Raw genomic sequence first — 20,490 nt, forward strand, 5'->3', positions numbered from 1 at the left:
TGAAAATGATTTAAAGACCTAAATGTAAGACATACCATAAAATTTCTTGAAGAGAACATAGACAAAAACACTCTCTGACATAAATTGTTTCTTACATCAACCATTCTTAGCAATGGTTTCTTAGATCAGTCTCCCAAGGAAAAAGAAATAAAAGCAAAAATAAAGAAATGGCACTAATCAAATTTAAAAGATTTTGCACAGCAAAAGAAACCATTGACAAAACAAAAAGACAGGGACTTCCTGGCAGTCCAGTGACCAAGGCTTCACCTTCCAGTACAGGGGGTGCAGGTTCCATCCCTGGTTGAAGAGCAAAGATCCCACGTGCCTTGCGGCCAAAAAACCAAAGCATAAAACAGAAGCAATATTGTAACAAATTTGGACCTTAAAAATAGTCCACGTTAAAAAAAAAACACAAAAATACAGAATAAAAAAAAAAGAAAAAAAATGAAAAGACAAACTACAGAATGGGAGAAAATATTTGCAAACAACGCAACCAACAAAGTGCTAATATAAAAAATATAGAAACAGCTCATACAACTCAATATTGAGAAAACAGACAACTCAGTCAGAAAAGCGGGCAGAAGACCTAAACAGACACTTTTCCAAAGAAGACAAACAAATGGCTAACAGGCATATGAAAAGATGCTCAAAATTTCTAATAACTAGAGAAATGAAAATTAAAATCATAATAAGGTATCACCTCACACTGGTCAAAATGGCTAGTATCAAAAAGTCTACAAATAATAAGTGCTTGAGAAGGGGCAGAGCAAAGGGAACTCTCCTACACCACAGAGGGAACATAAAGTGGCACAGTCACAATGCAAAACAGTATGAAGCTTCCTTAAAAAACCAAAAATGGACTTCCCTGGTGGTCCAGGTCCTCAGAATCTTTCAGGTAGCTACAAAGTCAAAACTAGTTGCATTACAGTACAAATACGTTATTTGCCTCTTTCACTCTGATTATCTTACTAGTGTGTGGAGTTTTCTAGAAGCTATACGATGTGCTATTGCAACAGATTGAATGCAGATATACGTATAAGAGAATCAGTTGTCTTCTCTTAAGCCAGACATTAAAGAGATTTTTTTTAATGTAAAAATAATGTCGCTCTTCACATGAACTTTTTGTTTTGAGAAATATAGTTGTTTTTCATAAAAATACTACATTGTTGCTTTTAAATTAATTTCTAAAATATTTTTAATTCTCAGTTTTAATATCAAATATAGTAAATAGTGGTAGATATAACCCACAAGTACAAAAGGTCTTCAAGGCACTCAAATTTTAAAAGTGTAACAAAGTCCTGAGACCAAAAAATCTGAGAACAGATACTTGAATGTGGATGGGTGTGTTTGATGGTAGTTTTTATTCTGCAATTTTTTTGGTTCTGTTTTGCGTTGCATGGCTCAACATTTTTCTCTTTTGGTTATTTTCCTCTTTACCATCTAAACTCCAAAGGGTGCCTTCTCCCTTCCTTTTTTGCATTCTATTCCCCTGGAAGAATTGCTTTTCTGAGATTGCCTCCCTAGTCCTGAAATGCCTTTTTATATCCCTTCCCATGGTTGGTGCTCTGATCCACAAGGATTCTTTTTCAGTATTTTTTCCCACAGTAGCAATTTTAGATCAATCTTTGACCTGCTGTTAGCTGTCCCCTCTTCTTTTCTGCAGTTTTTCCTGCCCTTGCTCTCCACAAAGATTTGCAATAGAATCATGAAAGACCTCACTGGGACTTGGTTTTGCTTTTCTACTTACAGGTAATTTGAAGTTTGGGCATTCTCTGTCATCTAGCTATGCTAAAAGTATAGGTTTTGTCTTTTTTTTTTTTTTCTTGCTCTATATCAGGAGTCAAGAAACTTTTTCTTAAAGTTCCAGATAATAAACATTTTAAGCTTGCAAGTTATACTATCTCTATAACTGCAACCCTGCCATTATAGCATGATGGCAGCCATAAAGACAATGCCTAAATGAAAGGGTATAACTGTGTTCCAGTAAATATTTATTTACAAAGACAGTTGCCCATCCCTTAGGACATCACGTGTTGACTCCTCTTCTATACTGCTATTTGGAATGTAAAGATATTCATACTTGCTGCTGCATTTGGAATGTAAAGAGATTCATACTTAGGCAGCAGCTAATCCTTTGCAGGGCTTCCTCAGTGGCTCAGCAGTAAAGAATCTGCCTGCAGTGTAGGAGACACAGGAGAGGAGGGTTCAATCCCTGGGTCAGATAGATCCCCTGGAAGAGGGCATGGCTACCCACTCCAGTATTCTTACCTGGAGAATCTCATGGAGAAAGGAGTCTAGCGGGCTACAGTCGATAGAGTGGCAAAGAGTTGGGCACAACTGAAGTGACTGAGCATGCGCGCATGTATGCATTATTCTTTGCATAGGGGTTCTTCATATATGCAAAATAAAATATGAGTCTCTTTGTGGTGGACACTGAGATGCACTACCTAGATGCCCCTTCAGACAGAACTTGTTTTCCAGCTATAGGGAGTGTATTAAGCAGACAACTTCCAGCTGTCAGCTGTTTCAGGATCTGCCACATTTGCAAGTGACTGCCCGCCCAAGGTCGGTCACATAACAGTGCAATCCGTCTCTGGTGACTGAGGCAGGCTGTGGGGTCTAAAGACCCAACTATTTTGACATAATATTGAACACTTTGACATGCAGTATTTGCTCCAGAGCTCCCTGACAGCTCTGTAGGACCTGTATCATAGTTTAAGTTCTTCCTCTGCCCAATCCTCCTTCCTCCCACTTCCTTTCACAAGTGTTGATCTCTAAAAAATTTCTTGTACCTCAAATTCTATCTCAACATCTGCTTCTGGAAAACTCAATCTGTGACATCCTTGTTGGTTATATGGATTGCAAATATCTTCCTCTGTGACTTATGATTGGTTATGCTACATTTTCCCCCAATAAAGTCCCACTTTACTTCTATTATCTATTTACCTTGAGCTGTTCTCTCTCCTTCCATAAAGGTTTAACCCCTGGCTTGCTGTCTCTCTCTACAATGCTGCTCCTGTGATAATCCTGATAATTTCAGTATGCACAAGATGGTCCTTCTAATGCCTTAGCCCCTCAGTTCCTTTGCATCCTTTCTACCTGTGGTCTTTTTACTCATCTGCCTCTACCTCAACCATTCATTCCCACTGTCACACCCTAGATCTTGTCATTACAAATGACTGCAGCTCCTCTATAATCCCTATTTCATACTCCCCTCTCCAATCAATTCCTCCTACACTTCCAGCTCATACCTTCTAATGCTTCAATTCCAGTTATCCATCATCTCACCATTACTTACAATCCATTAATCTTACCACCTTTTCACCATCCTAGATCCTCTCAAATCATTCCTTCTGTTATGGAGTAATTGCATTTCTCCAAAATCATAAGTTAGTGATTCCCTGGTGGTCCAGTGATTAAGATAGGATGCTTTCACTGATGTAAGCCAGGGTTTGATCCCCCACTGGGGAACTGAGATCCCACAAGCCACCTGGTGTGCAAAAAAAAAAAAAAAACACCCAAAAACAAAATTAAAATGTTTAAACCCCAACCTCCAATGTGACTGCATTTGGTGATAGGGCCTTTAAGGATCTCATTAAGATTAAATGAGATCATAAGCCAATAAGGGCTTCCTTTCCAAAATATACAAATAGCTCTAATAGCTCGACAACAACAACAAAAACAGCCCAATCAAAAAATGGGCAGAAGATCTAAATAAATATTTCTCCAAAGAAGACACACAAATGGTTAACATGCACATGAAAAGATACTCAACATCACTAATTATTAGAGAAACATAAACCAAAACTACCATGATGTACCACCTCACACTGGTCAGAATGGCCATCATTAATGAGTCTACAAATAACAAACACAGGAGAGAGTGTGGAGAGAAAGGAACCCTCCTACACTGTTGGTAGGAATGTAAGTAGGTGCTGCTACTGTACAGAATAGTATGGAGGTTCCTCAAAAAACTAGAGTTGTCATATGATCCAGCAATCCCACTCCTGGGCATATATCTGGACAAAACTATAAGTAAAAAATATTTTTGCACATCTATGTTCATAGCAGCATTATTTACAATAGCAAAGACATGGAAGGTCTTCCCTTGTGGCTCAGCTGGTAATCATCTCACATGCTAGTAAAGTAATGCTCAAAATTCTCCAAGCCAGGCTTCAACAGAACCATGAACTTCCAGATGTTCAAGCTGGATTTAGAAAAGGCAGAGGAATCAGAGATCAAATAGCCAACATCCACTGCATCATCGAAAAAGCAAGAGAGTTTCAGAAAAATATCACTTCTGCTTTATTGACTATGCCAAAGCCTTTGACTGTGTGGATCACAATAAACTGTGGAAAATTCTGAAAGAGTTGGGAATACCAGACCACCTGACCTGCCTCTTGAGAAATTTGTATGCAGGTCAGAAAGCAACAGTTAGAACTGGACATGGAACAACAGACTGGTTCCAAATAGGAAAAGGAGTACATCAAGGCTGTATATTGTCACCCTGATTATTTAACTTATATGCAGAGTACATCATGAGAAATGCTGAGCTGGATGAAGCACAAGCTGGAATCAAGATTGCCAGGAGAAATAGCAATAACCTCAGATATGCAGATAACACCACCCTTATGGCAGAAAGTGAAGAGGAACTAAAGAGCCTCTTGATGAAAGTGACAGTGGAGAGTGAAAAAGTTGGCTTAAAGCTCAACATTCAGAAAACTAAGATCATGGCATCTGGTCCCACCACTTCATGGGAAATAGATGGGGAAACAATGGAGACAGTGAGAGACTTTATTTTTGGGGTTCCAGAATCACTGCAGATGATGACTGCAGCCACGAATTAAAAGATGCTTGCTCCTTGGAAGAAAAGTTATGACCAAGCTAGACAGCATATTAAAAAGCAGAGACATTACTTTGCCAACAAAGGTCCGTCTAGTCAAGGCTATGGTTTTTCCAGTGGTCATGTATGGATGTGAGATTTGGACTATAAAGAAAACTGAGTGCCAAAGAATTGATGCTTTTGAACTGTGGTGTTGAAGAAGACTCTTGAGAGTCCCTTAGATAGCAAGGAGATCCAACCAGTCCATCCTAAAGGAAATCAGTCCCAAATATTCATTGGAAGGACTGATGCTGAAGCTGAAACTCCAGTACTTTGGCCACCTGATGCGAAGAGCTGACCCATTTGAAAAGACCCTGATACTGGGAAAGATTGAAGGTGGAAGGAGAAAGGGATTACAGAGGCTGAGATGGTTGGATGGCATCACTGATGCAATGGACATGAGTTTGAGTAAACTCCAGGAATTGGTGATGGGAAAGGAGGCCTGGTGTGCTGCAGTCCATGGGGTCGCAAAGAGTCAGACACAACTGAGTGACTGAACTGAACTAAACTGAACTGAAGACATGGAAACAAACTGATGTCCATAAATAAATGAATGGATAAGGAAGATATCATACATATATACAATGGAATATTACTCAGCCATAAAAAAGAATGAAATAATGCCATTTGGAGCTACATCATTGGACCTAGAGATTATCATACTAAGTGAAATAAGTCAGAAAAATAAAGGCAAATACCATGTGATATTGCTTACATATGGAATCTAAAATACGGCACAGATGAACTTATTTATGAAACAGAAACAGACAGACAGACAGAACAGATCTGTGGTTGCCAGGTGGGGGATGGCGGAGGCTGGATTAGGAGTTTGGGACTTGCAGATGAAATCTATTATATATAGAATGAATGGATAAACAACAAGGTCCTGCTGTAGAGCACAGGGAAGTATATTCAACATCCTGTAATAAATCATGATGGAAAGGAACATGAAAATATATAAAACTGAATCACTTTGCTGTATGCTGAAAACTAACACAATATTGTGAAGCAACTGTACTTCAATTTTTAAAAAATGAAACCATGAGGTTGGTGTCTTTATCAGAAAAGTAAGAGACACCAGAGATCTCTTTCTCTGTCCACAAGCATAAGAAAATGTGAGGACACAGAAAGACGGCAACTGCCTAAAAGCCAAGAGGAGAGGCTTCACCAGAAACCAAACTTGCCCACACCTTGATCCTGACGTTTTAGCCTCCAAAACTGTGAGAAAATAAATGTCTGTTGCGTAAGCCACTCAGTCTGTGGTATCTTGTTATGGAACGTGAGCTAAGACACTTCGTTGTGCTGCGTGTTCAGTCACTCAGTTGTGTCCAACTCTGTGACACCATGGACTGTAGTCCACATGGCTCCTCTGTCCAAGGGATTTCCCAGGCAAGAATTCTGTAGTAGGTTGCCATTTCCTTCTCCAGGGAATCTTCCCTACCCAGGGATTGAACCCACATTCCCTGCATTGGCAGGTGGATTCTTTACCACTGAGCCACCAGGGCCAAGACACTTCCTTACCTGGTTTAAATTCCATGACCAATCAAAATCAACCATTGCAAACACCCTTAACTCCCTTGGTCAGATCTCAATTTGTATTCTTTTCTTCTTGTTGTTCAGACGCCCAGTGGAGTCCAACTCTTTGCAACCCCATGGACTGCAGCACACAAGGCCTCCCTGTCTGTCCCTCACCATCTCCCAGAGTTTGCCCAAGTTCATGTTCATTGCATCAGTGATGCCATACAGCCATTTCATCCTCTGATGCCCTCTTCTCCTTCTGCCCTCAATCTTTCCCAGCATCAGGGACTTTTCCAATGAGTCAATGTTTGCATCAGATGACCAAAATACTGGAGCTTTAGCTTCAGCATCAGTCCTTCCAGGGAATATTCAGGATTGATAGCCCTTAAAATTGACTGATTTGATCTCCTTGCTGTTCAAGGGACTCTCAAGAGTCTTCTTCAGCATCATAATTCAAAGGCCTCAATTCTTCAGCACTCCGCCTTCTTTATGGTCCAGCTCTCACAACCACACGTGACCACTGGGAAGACCAAAGCCTTGACTATACAGACCTTTGTCGGCAGAGTAATGTCTCTGCCAACATTACTGTCTAGATTTGTCATCGCTTTCCTGCCAAGAAGCAATTGTCTGATTTCATGGCTGCAGTCACCATCCTCAGTGAATTTGGAGCCTAATAAGAGGAAATATGTCACTGCTTCAATCTTTTCCCCTTTATTTGCCGTGCAGTGATGGGGCTGAATGCCATGATCTTAGTTTTTTAAATATTTAGTCTTAAGACAGCTTTTTCACTCTCCTTCTTCACTCTCATCAACAGGCTCTTTAGTTCCTCTTTGCTTTCTTCCATTAGCACAGTATCATCCACATATCTGAATTCTTTGCTTAGCAAAACCCAAATATTGATGAAATCCAATTCTCCCAGCTACTCCATGTCTGCACCAGTGCTGCCAAATATGGCTGAAGAAAAGCAATTATGTTGACTAGACTATTTTAAATTCATGACCACTTACCTCCAGTGGGCACTTAACTTCCTAGCAATTATTCTACATTTTTCTAGTCCATTAACTCTCTCAGTTAATTATTTCACATCCTTTCCTCCCTCTTCATACAGGTTCATTCTCACTCCCTGCTGATGACCTTGCTTCTTATTTCACTAATAGAGGCCAGCTCGAGAGAATTTTGATAGCTCCCGCTACCAAATCCACCAATCACAGCATCTCTCCACAGGCCTCTGCCTTCTCTCCTAGGCTGTCCACACCCTCATTTTGCTCCCGCAATGTCCTTAGTTCTCTAACAACATAGATAGTTTCTCTCCAGTGCATAATCACCACCAGCATAGATCCATTAATATATGATCTCCCAACCCCCCAAAACCAGAAAACAAAAAGGCAAAGACTTTCCTTTACCTGTGTCCCCTTCCAGCTATTGTTCTTAAAACAAAATCCCTCACAGTAAGAATCTGCACTTGCCTTCTCCAGTTTCTCTCCATCTGAAGTCATTTCCATCGGGTTCTCACCCCTGTTGCTCCTCGAGACCTGGCCCACCTCTGCCCTCATCTTACCCAACTGCCAGCAGCACTTGACAGATTCAGTCACCCTCTCATCCTTGAAAGCATTTTTTTTCCAGTGGGCTTCCAGAGCAACATAAATCTCCTGTTAATCCTTCTACCTCAGTGAAATTTTTACTGGTTCCTCCTCATTTCCCAGATCTCCAATAGCAAGAATGCACCCGAGCATTTCTCTCTTTTCAAGTGGAACTTAGGTATATAGTACTTACTACTCATAATCTTGGCGTGTCCATCCCTCAGACAGTCACATGGCTTGCTTTTACTTCCTTCTGGCTTTATTCAAAGGTCCCCTTCCAGGAAGCCTTGCCCTGGCCACCGTATCTAAGATTGCAGTCCTCTTATCACTGACCACATAGGTATTCTCTATCCCATTTCCTTGCCTTTTTTTTCTCATTAGCACTAAGTACTGTCTAACATAATATAATTTTACTTCTGTGTCTTGTTTCTGTCTTCCCATTTGAATGTGATCTCTGTGAGGGAAGGAATCTTTGCGTTCTTTGATCACCACTTTATCCCCAACACATAGAACAGTATCTGGGATATAGCAGGTACCCAATACACATTCACTGACTGAACAAAGAGTAACATCACTATGGCTTCACGCAGTGGAATATTCAGTTCAATTCAGTCGCTCAGTCGTGTCCGACTCTTTGCAACCCCATGAATTGTAGCACGCCAGGCCTCCCAGTCCATCTGAGTCTACCCAAACTCATGTCCATCGAGTCAGTGACGCCATCCAACCATCTCATCCTCTGTCGTCCCCTTCTCCTCCTGCCCTCAATCTTTCCCAGCATCAAGGGCTTTTCAAATGAGTCAGATTTCTCAGCAGGTGGCCAAAGTATTGGAAATTCAGCTTCAGGATCAGTCCTTCCAATGAACACCCAGGACTGATCTCCTTTGGATGGACTGGTTGGATCTCCTTGCAGTCCAAGGGACTCTCAAGAGTCTTCTCCAACACCACAGTTCAAAAGCATCAATTCTTTGGCACTCAGCTTTCTTTATAGTCCAACTCTCACATCCATACACAACTACTAGAAAAACCATAGCCTTGACTAGACGGACCTTTGTGGGCCAAGTAATGTCTCTGCTTTTTAATATGCTGTCTAGGTTGGTCATAACTTTCCTTCCAAGGAGCAAGCGTCTTTTAATTTCATGGCTGCAATCACCATCTGTAGTAATTTTGGAGCCCCCCAAAATAAAGTCTCTCACTGTTTCCACTGTTTCCCTATCTATTTGCCATGAAGTGATGGGACCAGATGCCATGATCTTAGTTTTCTGAATGTTGAGCTTTAAGCCTACTTTTTCACTCTCCTCTTTCACTTTCATCAAGAGGCTCTTTAGTTCTTCTTCACTTTCTGCCATTACTTAGCCATAAAGAAGAATGAAATAATGTCATTTGCAGCAACATGGATAGACCTAGAGATTATCGTGCTCAGTGAAGTAAGTCAGAAATAGATAAATATCATATTGTTTATATGTGGAATCTAAAATATGACACAAATCAACTCGTCTATGAACAGAAACAGACTCACAGACATAGAGAAGAAACTTGTGGTTGCCTAGGGAGGGGTGGGGAAGGGATGGATTGGGAATTTGAGATTCGAAGATGCAAACTATTATATAGAATGGATAGATAATAAAGTCCTACTATATAGCATAGGGAACTATATTCACTACCATTATTATTCAACAGTGGAAAAGAATATGAAAAAAAGAATATATATATACACATAAATATATATAGAAGAAATTAGCACATTGTAAATCAAAGATACTTCAATAAAATAAAAACAAATTTTAGCTGCACTGGGTCTTCACTATGGATCATGGCCTTCTCATCGCAATGCAAGGGCTTAGTTGCCCTGTGGCATGTGAGATCCTAGTTCCCTGATGAGGGATCAAACCCAGGTCCCCTGCATTGGAAGGCAGACTCTTAACCACTAGACCACCAAGGAAGCCCCTAAAATAAAATTTAAAAAAAACAAACAGTAACAACAACTTCCCATAAATATGAGTGGCTCATCCTCTACCACAAAGACATGGGTAAATATTTAGATTTTTTTCTGCCCAGGCAGAGAAATGATGTTTATTTGATTATGAGCTTGGTAATTCATGTGTTTTTAGAACAGAGAGAAATTAGCAATGAGTGAAGGCTAACACAGTCACCATTCATCAAAGGCTCCTAAAGAGCTTCACTCTCAGGTTTAGGGAACGTTATCTCTCAATAGTGATCAGGGTCCTCAGATTGCAGGTCAAACAGTAAAGGAAATGTGTAAAGCCTATCAACACCAATGCTTTCACTGTTTACATCACCTGCAATTAGTTCAAATGGTAGAAAGCCAAAAGGAGATTTTATTTTATTTTTTTTTCAAAAGGAGATTTTAAAAAGTAAATTGGCCAAGAAGTACAGACCCAAATGATTAGCTGTCCTGCCCATAATTTCCAAGACTATGAAATCTGTAGCCAACAGAAGGACTGGGTAGACTCAGGAAATTCCTGGCCATTCTCTTGGAAAATATTCAAGTGTTAAATGGTAGTTTGCTACTTAATTACAAAACATTATTGAAGTGTTTTGAAGCTTTCTAACCATAGCAACAACAAGCCTAAACAACCACCCTGCTAAAACTGAGCTACTAACTGAAGACTGAACATACGTTAAGATTAATCAGAAGAAAGAAGCATCATTTGAGCTTCCGTGGAGGGATGCAGGCAGCTTGTACTTACTACCTGTGTTCCCTGGGTTTTTTTAGCTTTCTACCTGAAGAAAATGTGTGCCCTGAGGGCATGGTAGCGTCTTGTACTAATTTCATTGACTTTTAACCTTAATGAATGATTTGGTGTATGTTTTATATTGGCTCATTAGCTGCCCTCTGGATGCTTAGCGATACTTAATCAATCACAAGAGGCTGGAAGTGGGCCAGTCTGTGAACAACATAAGAGGGTACAACTTTAAAGAGAAGAACTCTGTCACTAACCTCTCTTCTAGAAGGAAAAAACTTAGGAAAATTATCTAGCTGCTTTTATTAAACCAAAAAAAAAAAAAGCCTTACTCTTACTTCAAAATTTAAAGATACAGTGAGTGTGCCGATCCCCTCTCCTCTGGCAAACAGACCAAATGGTGAGGTCAGCTCCACCATGCAGTCACCAAGGCAGTGGTCTCTTTCAAAAGTGTTGGTTCAGCCTGGGGTCTTGCCTTCGAGGTACAGAAAACTTGCCATTCCAAAGTGAAAAGTATCTTCTACTCTGGAGAGAAAAGAAACATATAAACGTTTGAAAAAAAAATCCAGAATGATTGATTTATTTGTCTGATTACTGTTGTATAACTTTTGAGTAGCAGATGAATGGATAAGAAAGCTATGGTACATATACACAATGGAGTATTACTCAGCCATTAAAAAGAATACATTGGAATCAGTTCTAATGAGGTGGATGAAACTGGAGCCTATCATACAGAGTGAAGTAAGCCAGAAGGAAAAACACCAATACAGTATACTAACGCATATATATGGAATTTAGAAAGATGGTAACAATAACCCTGTGTACAAGACAGCAAAAGAGACACTGATGTATAGAACAGTCTTATGCACTCTGTGGGAGAGGGAGAGGGTGGGAGGATTTGGGAGAATGGCATTGAAACATGTAAAATATCATGTAAGAAATGAGTTGCCAGTCCAGGTTCGATGCACGATACTGGATGCTTGGGGCTAGTGCACTGGGACGACCCAGAGGGATGGTTCGGGGAGGGAAGAGGGAGGAGGGTTCAGGGGAACACATGTATACCTGTGGCAGATTCATTTTGATATTTGGCAAAACTAATACAATTATGTAAAGTTTAAAAATAAAATAAAATTTAAAAAAAAAATCCAGGGATAAAAATACAACTCTCCTCTTAAACTATTCCTTCTGTTCATGAAGAAACTTTATATCTTGAAGTGGTTGGATCAGTTCTCCTGGGACACCCACAATGCCTGTGTTCCTCCTCTAGGAAGACTTTTGAAGTCTGAGGATGCAAAAAAAAAAAAAAAAAAACTTGCTCTGGTTGCTGCTGGAATAGGACCAATAAAACTCTCCAAATACACCCTGTGCCCAGGGTAATTTCTAATACTCCCATACTCTTTCTACAAATAGCCATTACCACTAAAAGGTTTTAATGTTTCATTCAAAATGGATTCGTTCCTGTGAACCGGAGCCAATGTAAATTATAATAAATGCTGTATTAATCCTTATGATATTTCCTTGAATTCAATACATCTCTGCATCTTAACCTTCTGCTATCCAGCTGTTCAACTGCCCAATTAGATTGCTGGTGATCATTTCTTAGGACTTGTTCCACCTGTGGTACCTGAGCTTACTGTTGGCTCAGGAATTTGTCTGGACTATGTGATTATGGGAATATTATCCTGGTTATTCCCTACTTCCCATCTTTCCCCTAAGCACAATTATAAGATCTCAGAGAAATAATTGAAACAGAAAGACTTTGGATATGAACTTCCCCAATATATGGTGTTGCCAGGTCCATTAACAAAAATAATCTAACATTTTAGAATAAGTTAGTAATGATACATATCCTAAAACACTAGAAGATACTGCAACAAAAAGACTTCTCCACCAGCAGTACGGCTCACTAGAAAAAGCCCTCCTGCTTAAAAATATATTGATACTGGATAAATTTCAACAAATATATACTCATACACTTTGTTAGGACTTCAAAACACTAGGGAAAATCTCCAGGGGCCTAAAATGAATACAACTTTCTGAAATTAGTGACATGCTAACATGAACACTAAGCTGTCCTCAGGGGGAAGTGCCAATACCAGAAACCTAGAACTCTGGAGGTAAATAGACATTATGGGAAATGGAAGGTAAGTACTGGGCCTACACAAGGAAAAACAAGAAAAACCTGCCTGTTTTTGATGCAACTTGAATGCAAATAATAATAATAATAGATTCACCAGAGAAATTTAAACTATGAACTTGCCCTCTCATGAGCCTGGGGTTCAATTTTATATAATCTTAATTTTATGGCTTGTTTAACCAAAGATAGCCAAGCAATAAAAAAGGAAGTCTGCCACATGAGGAAGTAAACCACTGTGAGCTAGAATCAATAACAAGATTTAGTTCAACATTTAAAAAGCAATCAATGTGATTCACCATAGATGAAAGAAGAAAATGTAAAATCTATACAATCATCTCATAAAAAGTAGCGAAAAGCATTTGATTAAAATCAGAGATATTTTTGAAGAAAATGAAAATGGTGAAGGGAGGCATGCTTTACTAGACAATAAAATGTATTATGAAATATGATAATTGAGACATGGAGGTATATGTTGTAAGAGTTTTATAGTTTAGTTTTTACATTTAAGAATATAGTCCATTTTGAGTTAATTTTGTGTATGATGTGTGAAAAAAGGGCTTCCCTGGTGGTTCAACTGGTAAAGAATCCACCTGCAATGTGGGAGACCTGGGTTTGATCCCTGGGGAAAAAAGTTCAACTTCATTCTCTTGCTTATATTCAGCTTTCCTAGTACCATTTGTTAAGAAGATCTTTCCTGCACCGAATTGTCTTGACATTTTATCAAAATTCAATTGTATGTAAATGTAAGAGATTTCTCCTGAGATCTCATCTCTTCCTATGATCTATATGTCTATCCTTACTCCTGCATCATACTATCTTGATTATTGTCATTTTCTACTAAGTTTTGAAATTGCAACATATGAATCTTGGCACTGTCCTGTTCTTTCAAGATTGTTTTTGTTTAGTCTGGATTCCTTAAATTTCCACATGTAGATTAAGATCAGCTTGTCAGTTTCTGCAAAGAAGCTAGCTGAGATTTTGGCAGGAATTATATTGAATATATAGATCAGTTTGGGTAGTCTTGCTATCTTAACAGTATTAAGTTTATTGAACCACAACTATTGAGCATGTGCTCTGTAGGTCAGGAGCCATGATACTGAGCACATGCATCCTAGACTCCATGCTTCCCAACAGGAGCGGCCACCGCAATGAGCCACCTAGGCACTGCAACTACAGAGTAGCTCCTACTCACTGCAACTAGATAAAAGCCCTTTCTACAAACAAGACCCAGCACAGCCAAAAATAAATAAATAAAATTATTTTAAAAATCGATCAACTTCATTAGTAATCAGTAAGATGTAAACTAAAAGCACAATGAGGGGCCTCCCTGGTGGCTCAGAGGTGAAGAATCTGCCTACTAATGCAGGAGACACGGATTGATCCCTGGTCGGGGAAGATACCACGTGCTGGAGAGTGGCTGAGCCCATGTGCCACAACTATTGAGCCTGTGCTCTAGAGCAGGAGAAGCTGTAAGTACTGAGTCCACATGCTGCAACTATTGAAGCCCAGCTCTGCATCAAGAGAAGCCACTGCAATGAGGAGCCGCACACAGCAACTGGAGAGTAGCCTCCACTCTCTGCAACTAGAGAAAAGTCCATGCAGCAATGAAGACCCAACACAGCTGCACCTCCCCGCAAAAATTGTTTTTTTAATTCATAATAAAATAGTGTAAAAGGTGTCAATTTCAAGGATGTTCGTTAATATGGACCTTGAACAAGATAGGATTCTTGGAGGTGATTGTTAAATCAATGATACTCACCCAAATGTTGCATAGAAGACAAAGAGACTTGGGCCAAGGTCTCTACATCCCTGGTCTCAATGATAATATATCCCCACTTGAGAAATCTTTATTAGATCCTGATTTAAATAAACATTTTTACAAGTCAAATTTATATACAACATGAACAGTAGCAAATTCAACCATGTTTTTTTTTTTCCACAAACTCACATGTCTCTTAGCTTTATTCTAACCAAAAAAAAAAAAAAAGAAGATTGTGCCCTCATTGGTAAAGAATACTATTATACATTCAGAAAATTCCAAAGAAAAGTTGTCAAACACCAGATTGAGCACTAAGCCCTATGATCTTTGGTTGGCATCTTACTAAGATAGCTAAGAATAAAATAAAATTACATAGTTACATTGGAAATAATAGTTTCATTAATATGTATCAGTAACTAATTATATATTAAGTATATGAAGATATAATTAGTATAATATCTATAAATTGTATAATTAATCCATTGATTAGAACATATATACATTTTTGTCTAGCCTTGACTAGAAGGGAATTCTAGGTCACAGATTGGTATGGGAGGAAAAATTTATAAAGAGAAGATAAAAATCTCAAGGGCATGAGAAATGTTTTACTTATTCAGGTCCTGGGCTGATAATTTCTCTTGAAGATAAGATAAAGAAAGATACAGAGTACTTATAACTCCCAAATCCTTGTTAGTTGACTAGTCAGTCTGGAACAAAAACTAAAGTTCCAAGTGAGATTCAGTTTGACTTGCTTCATCTTTTTTTAATCATAGCTTATAGATACTTTCCCAGGGTTTCCTGACACTGGAAATTAAGAAAAAAGAGCTCTCTGAGAAGGCAGATTATTTTACCACAGAGACTGTCTTCATCTACAGGCTTGGAACCCCCAGGCCCAAGGCCTGTGATAATGCCAACATATGCAAAATATATTTTAGAAAATCTCAGGAAGTCATTTATTATGTCTATTGTAGGGAATAGTGCTAGTTCATAAAATAAGCTTTTTAATATTTACTTAAGTAACTGAAAAAAAGCATTTCCATCTCTTTCTTCCCATAGCTGCTTGTATTAACCATGGCTCTGGCAATTTCTAACCAATACACAGTACAAAGCTATGTTTCTTCCCCATGATGCTGAGGCAGATTAGGTATGGCAAGAGGAAATGGGAAAGCGATGGTGATGGAGATGGAGACTGCATGTAGATGGCAAGAGAACAGAATGGGAGAGGAGCAGAACAGAGACCATGATGGCAAGGACAAAAGGAGACTGTGATGACGCAATCAGGATGAGCAGACAGGATGTGGGTGGGGGTAGTGCTGAGACGGGTTAGCAGGGGAATTAAGCTGGGGGATGGAGGAGACGAGACATAGATGAGGGTGGCTACTCTCAGGATAAGGGTAGTACGGGGGGGAAGGGTGGTATGGGAATGATGGGGATGGCAGTCGAGATAGGTTAGAATGTTTCCTTGGGTGAATGGGGATGGAAAATGGGAGGAGATGTGGGTTATAGGAGAATGAAATAAAAATCAGAATGGAATGAGAATTGAGCATGTTGCCATGGGCATGAGGGAAAGATTCACTTCTTCCTTCATTCTCAAATATTTACTGGGCAACTTCTATGTGAGACACTAATACTGAGTATTGGCAATATAGGGTGAAGAAGACCAAGTATCTCCCCTCGTGGAATTTATATTTTAATGACAAAGACAGACAATAAACATATTTATTCTGTAATATTATTATGACAAATGCTACAAATAGGGTTCCCCAGGTGACTTAGTCATAAAGACTCTGCCTGCCAATGCAGGAGACACAGATTTGATCCCTGAGTCTCGAAGATCCCCTGGAGGAGGAAATAGCAACCCACTCCAGTATTCTTGCCTGGAGAATCCCGTGGACAGAGGAGCCTGGTGGGCTATAGTCCACGGGGTCACAAAGCGTTGGACACGACTGAACAACTGAGCACGTGCTAACAAATGAAAGTAAAGCAGGGGACTTCCCTGGTGATCCAGCGTCCAAGACACCGTGCTCCTTATGCAGTGGGTCTGGGTTCAATCCCTGACCAGGAAACTAAATCCCACATGCTGCAACTAAAACCTTCTCATGCCACAGTGGTGCGACTAAGAAAGAGCACGGCCAAATAAATAAATATTTTTTTAAAAAGGCAGGATAAAAGGATAGACAGTGATGACTGCACAGGAAAGATTTCTCAAAGAGCAGACACTGGAGCAGAGTAAAGGGAGAGAGGAAGCCGTGAAAATAGAAGAGTTTCTGTCTAAAGCCAACCTCCCTGTTCAGGGAGTAGGTCCTTTAGTCTCTCAATCTCTCGAGAGTTTTGTTCTTCTAATATTTCTTCCCTCTTGTTTCATCAGTATTTCCTCTCTGCTGGATCAATCCCATAAATATACAGAAATAATCTATCTGCTGTTATTTATCCCATATTTAAAAACAAATAAACAAAAACACTCTCATGATCTTCATTAACCCTCTAGCAGACATCCACTTTACTGTACCCTTTCTACAGCAAAAAAAATTTTAACAACTTGTCTAACTCCAACCCCTCTCTCTTTTTTCTCTTAGATGTAATCCCACAAGCTTTTGCCACATCATTTCCTGAACTGTTCTTGTCTGCATCATCATTGACCTTCCTGTTATTAAATCTCATGGTCAATTCTCAGCCCTCAGCTTACTTAACCTTTGACACAATTGACCACTTCCTCCTCCAGCAAATCCTTTTGCCACTAGGCTTTTGGGGTGCTACATTTTCCTGTTTTTCCTCCTGATTTTTCTCTCCTGAGGCTCATCTCCGCAAACTTTTAATGCCAAAGGCTCCTAGGCCTCTTCGACTTTTTATGAAACCTATACCCTCAGTGCTCTCATTCAGTCTTGTGGCTTTAAGTTTCGCCTTTCCACTGATGACTCATAAATTTACAGCTCCAACTCAGATCAGTCCCCTGAACCAGATTCATATACCTAACTGGATTTCTAATAGCCATTTCCAGTGACGTATCCAAAACTGAACTCCTTCTCTTCCCATCCAAACCCGTTATTCCCAGTCTCCCCCCAATCTGTTAGCGGAATTCAGTTTTTCTAGCTACTCAGGCAAAAATAAATAAACAAATAACAAAACTGGAAAGTTATCCTTGACTCCTTTATCTTCCCACATTTTCAAATCCAACAAGTCCTATTGTATTTTCCTTCAAAATATGCCCAGAATCTCATCAATTTATTTTTCTTTTTTTTTTTTTTTTTTTTACATATATCCACTTGTTTTAAAAAAAAAAGATTTTTTCCCATATAGGTCATTATAGAGTGCTGGGTAGAGTTCCCTGTGCAATATAGAAAGTTCTTATTAGTTATCTATTTTATGGTGCTAGTGATAAAGAACCTGCCTGCCAATGCAAGAGACATAAGAGATGCAGGTTCCATCCCTGGGCCAGAAAGATCCCTTGGAGAAGGAAATGGCAAGCCACTCCAGTATTCTTGCCCGGAAAATCCCATGAACAGAGAAGCCTGGTGGGATAGAGTCCATGGGTCACAAGAGTCTGACATGACCGAAGCAACTTAGCACAGAGTGTATATGTCAGTCCCGATCTCCCTATTTACCCTCCCCCCATTCCCTAGTAACCATAAGTTTGTTTTTTACATCTGTGACTCTACTTCTAGTTTGTAAATAAGTTCATGTGTAACTTGAACTTATCCCCTCCCCTTTTTTCCAGAATCTCATCAATTCTTACCACATCCATGTCACCACCCTAGTTCACATCTCCAATATCTCTTGCCTGGGTATTTTTGTCCCAAAAAATAATACAGGAGAGGAGAAAAGACAGCCCAAGCAGGAGGGGGAAAGCTCCAGGTAGCTACACATTGTTGGAGCGGAGAATGAGAGCCAAGGCTCTCCTAAGCACATGCACACCTGACATTGGGAACCAGGAGATGGAAAGTCTGAAAGGCCAGCCTGAGCCAATGAGAAATCACTAAAACCCCATCAGAATGACTTCTGTATGGAAAGTGGACTGAACAAGTAGAGACTGGGGAGACCACTTCAGAGGCTATTGCAAGCCAGAGATAATGGCAACTTGGACGAGGGTGGTAGCCAGGAAACAAAGAGAAATGAATAAGTCAAGATAGTTAAGAGACAGAGTCAGTAGGATAGACCTGGTAAATTGTAGAGGAGTTTAGGTGAGGGATGTCAGAGAGAAGGTTTTGAGCTTAGAGTTTGAATGGATGATGGCACCTCTCCCAGAGACAGAAGATGCTGGAAAAGGAATGTTTCGTCAGACACCTGAGAACTCTAGTTCAGATTTAGCGAATTTAGGCGCCTAAAAGAGTACACAATGGGATGCACAGATCTACAAGTCAGAAGCTATGGCTGAGCTAAGGAAAGCTGTTTGTTTAATTTTATTTATTTTTTTAGCCACAGCGTGTGGCCTGTGGGGACCAGGGATTGAACTCAGGGCCTTGGCAGTGAGCCACAGAGTCTTAACCACTGGATCATATAGGAATCCCCAGGAAAGCTGTTTAGAAGTAATCTGAGTGCAGATGGTAACTAAAGCCACACAAGTGCAAGAACTATCCCAGCAAGAGATACGTAGAGAGACAAAGAAGACCAGCTCAGGACTCTGGGGAACACAAACATTCCGAGAGGAAGAACCATGAGGATGTCCGAAAGGGACAGGTTTAGGAAGTAGAAGGGAACCCCGGAGAGCAGTTGTCACTGAAGCCACAGGAGAGCTTTTCAAGGCTAGAGGTGACGTCTGCTGAGATGGCCACAGCTGAGAGGAAAAGACATCCATCAGATTTCTCAACGTGAAGGTCACTGGCGGCCTTGGCAGGAGCACTTGATGGTGTCTGAAGACACACAGGGTTGACGAGCTAGAGGTGAGAAAGAGAGAATTAACACCTTTAAAAGGTGAGGGTTAACCACTGGACCGCCAGTGGTTAAGACTCTGAGCTTCCACTGCAAAGGGCAAGCTGGGGGGCCAGGAAAAAAGATGAGGGTTCCCATCCCTCCTATATGTGACACAAACTAATTTTTGATTTTCAAAATAATGTAAAATTTGTATGTGTGATGAAATTCAAGTAAGCCTTTTCTAAATTATCTTAAACACCACAACATTGATTTATTGCCACTTTTCGTTGAAATGCCCTTTCCTATTCCCATGGCACTTGTTCCTCTTGGCTGGCTCTTGATGTAAGTCCCTGGTTTGTCTGTTAGGTAACCCCACAGGGTCTGGAGACACACAAGAGGGGAGAACCAGGGGCAGGATGCGTGAAGAAGGGAGATTTGGGCTTTTTACTTATTTATTTATTTTTAATGAGGAAGGTTTTTGCAAGTTTATAGGTTACAGGTAGACACTCAAAGACTTGGAGACTAAAAATGGCAAGTGATAAGTGATAATCAATAAAACAACAGGGTGGAAGACGGAGGCGTCCAGAGCACAGGGGGAACAGCTGAGGGTGTGGAGTGACCTCCTGTGTGCTACAGAGACAGAGGTGCCCCCTCTGAATGCAGTGGCCGCAGCTGTGTGGGACAGTGGTGCATGAGGTCTGAAGGAAGAGACAGGCATTGACTGTAGGTGGGGCAGACGCTAAGGATGAACAAGAGGGAAAAGAGAAAGGGGGAAGCTGGCACCTTTGGGTTGAAGCTGAGGCCCCTGATTCAAGCAGCCGGGGGTGAAATTAGATACAGCCTTTCTCTCAGCATCTTCAAGACAGGACTAAGTGGAGGAGGACCACCAACTTGGGGGGATCCTGCTGAGCCTCATCTGGCCAAGGCCCCTCCCAGAAAGCTCCCACCCCCTGCTCAGGCCCCCACCCCACGCTGCTAAGATGCCCCCATCTGCCAGCCACCCGGAAGGATGGGAGAACTGGAATGTTGAAACGGCTCCTACCCAGGCCTGTCTCAGCCGCTGA

At 40.4% G+C, this 20,490-nt stretch overlaps 1 pseudogene; it reads right to left on the minus strand.

Moving 5' to 3' along the window:
- Positions 1-18,320, minus strand: part of LOC102285671 (non-histone chromosomal protein HMG-17 pseudogene) — a 32,645-nt pseudogene extending 14,325 nt beyond the window's left edge.
- Between the last annotated feature and the right edge of the window lie 2,170 nt (positions 18,321-20,490).

The sequence above is a fragment of the Bos mutus genome, chromosome 3, assembly GCF_027580195.1.
Source record: "Bos mutus isolate GX-2022 chromosome 3, NWIPB_WYAK_1.1, whole genome shotgun sequence".
In the NCBI taxonomy this organism is placed as follows: domain Eukaryota; kingdom Metazoa; phylum Chordata; class Mammalia; order Artiodactyla; family Bovidae; genus Bos; species Bos mutus.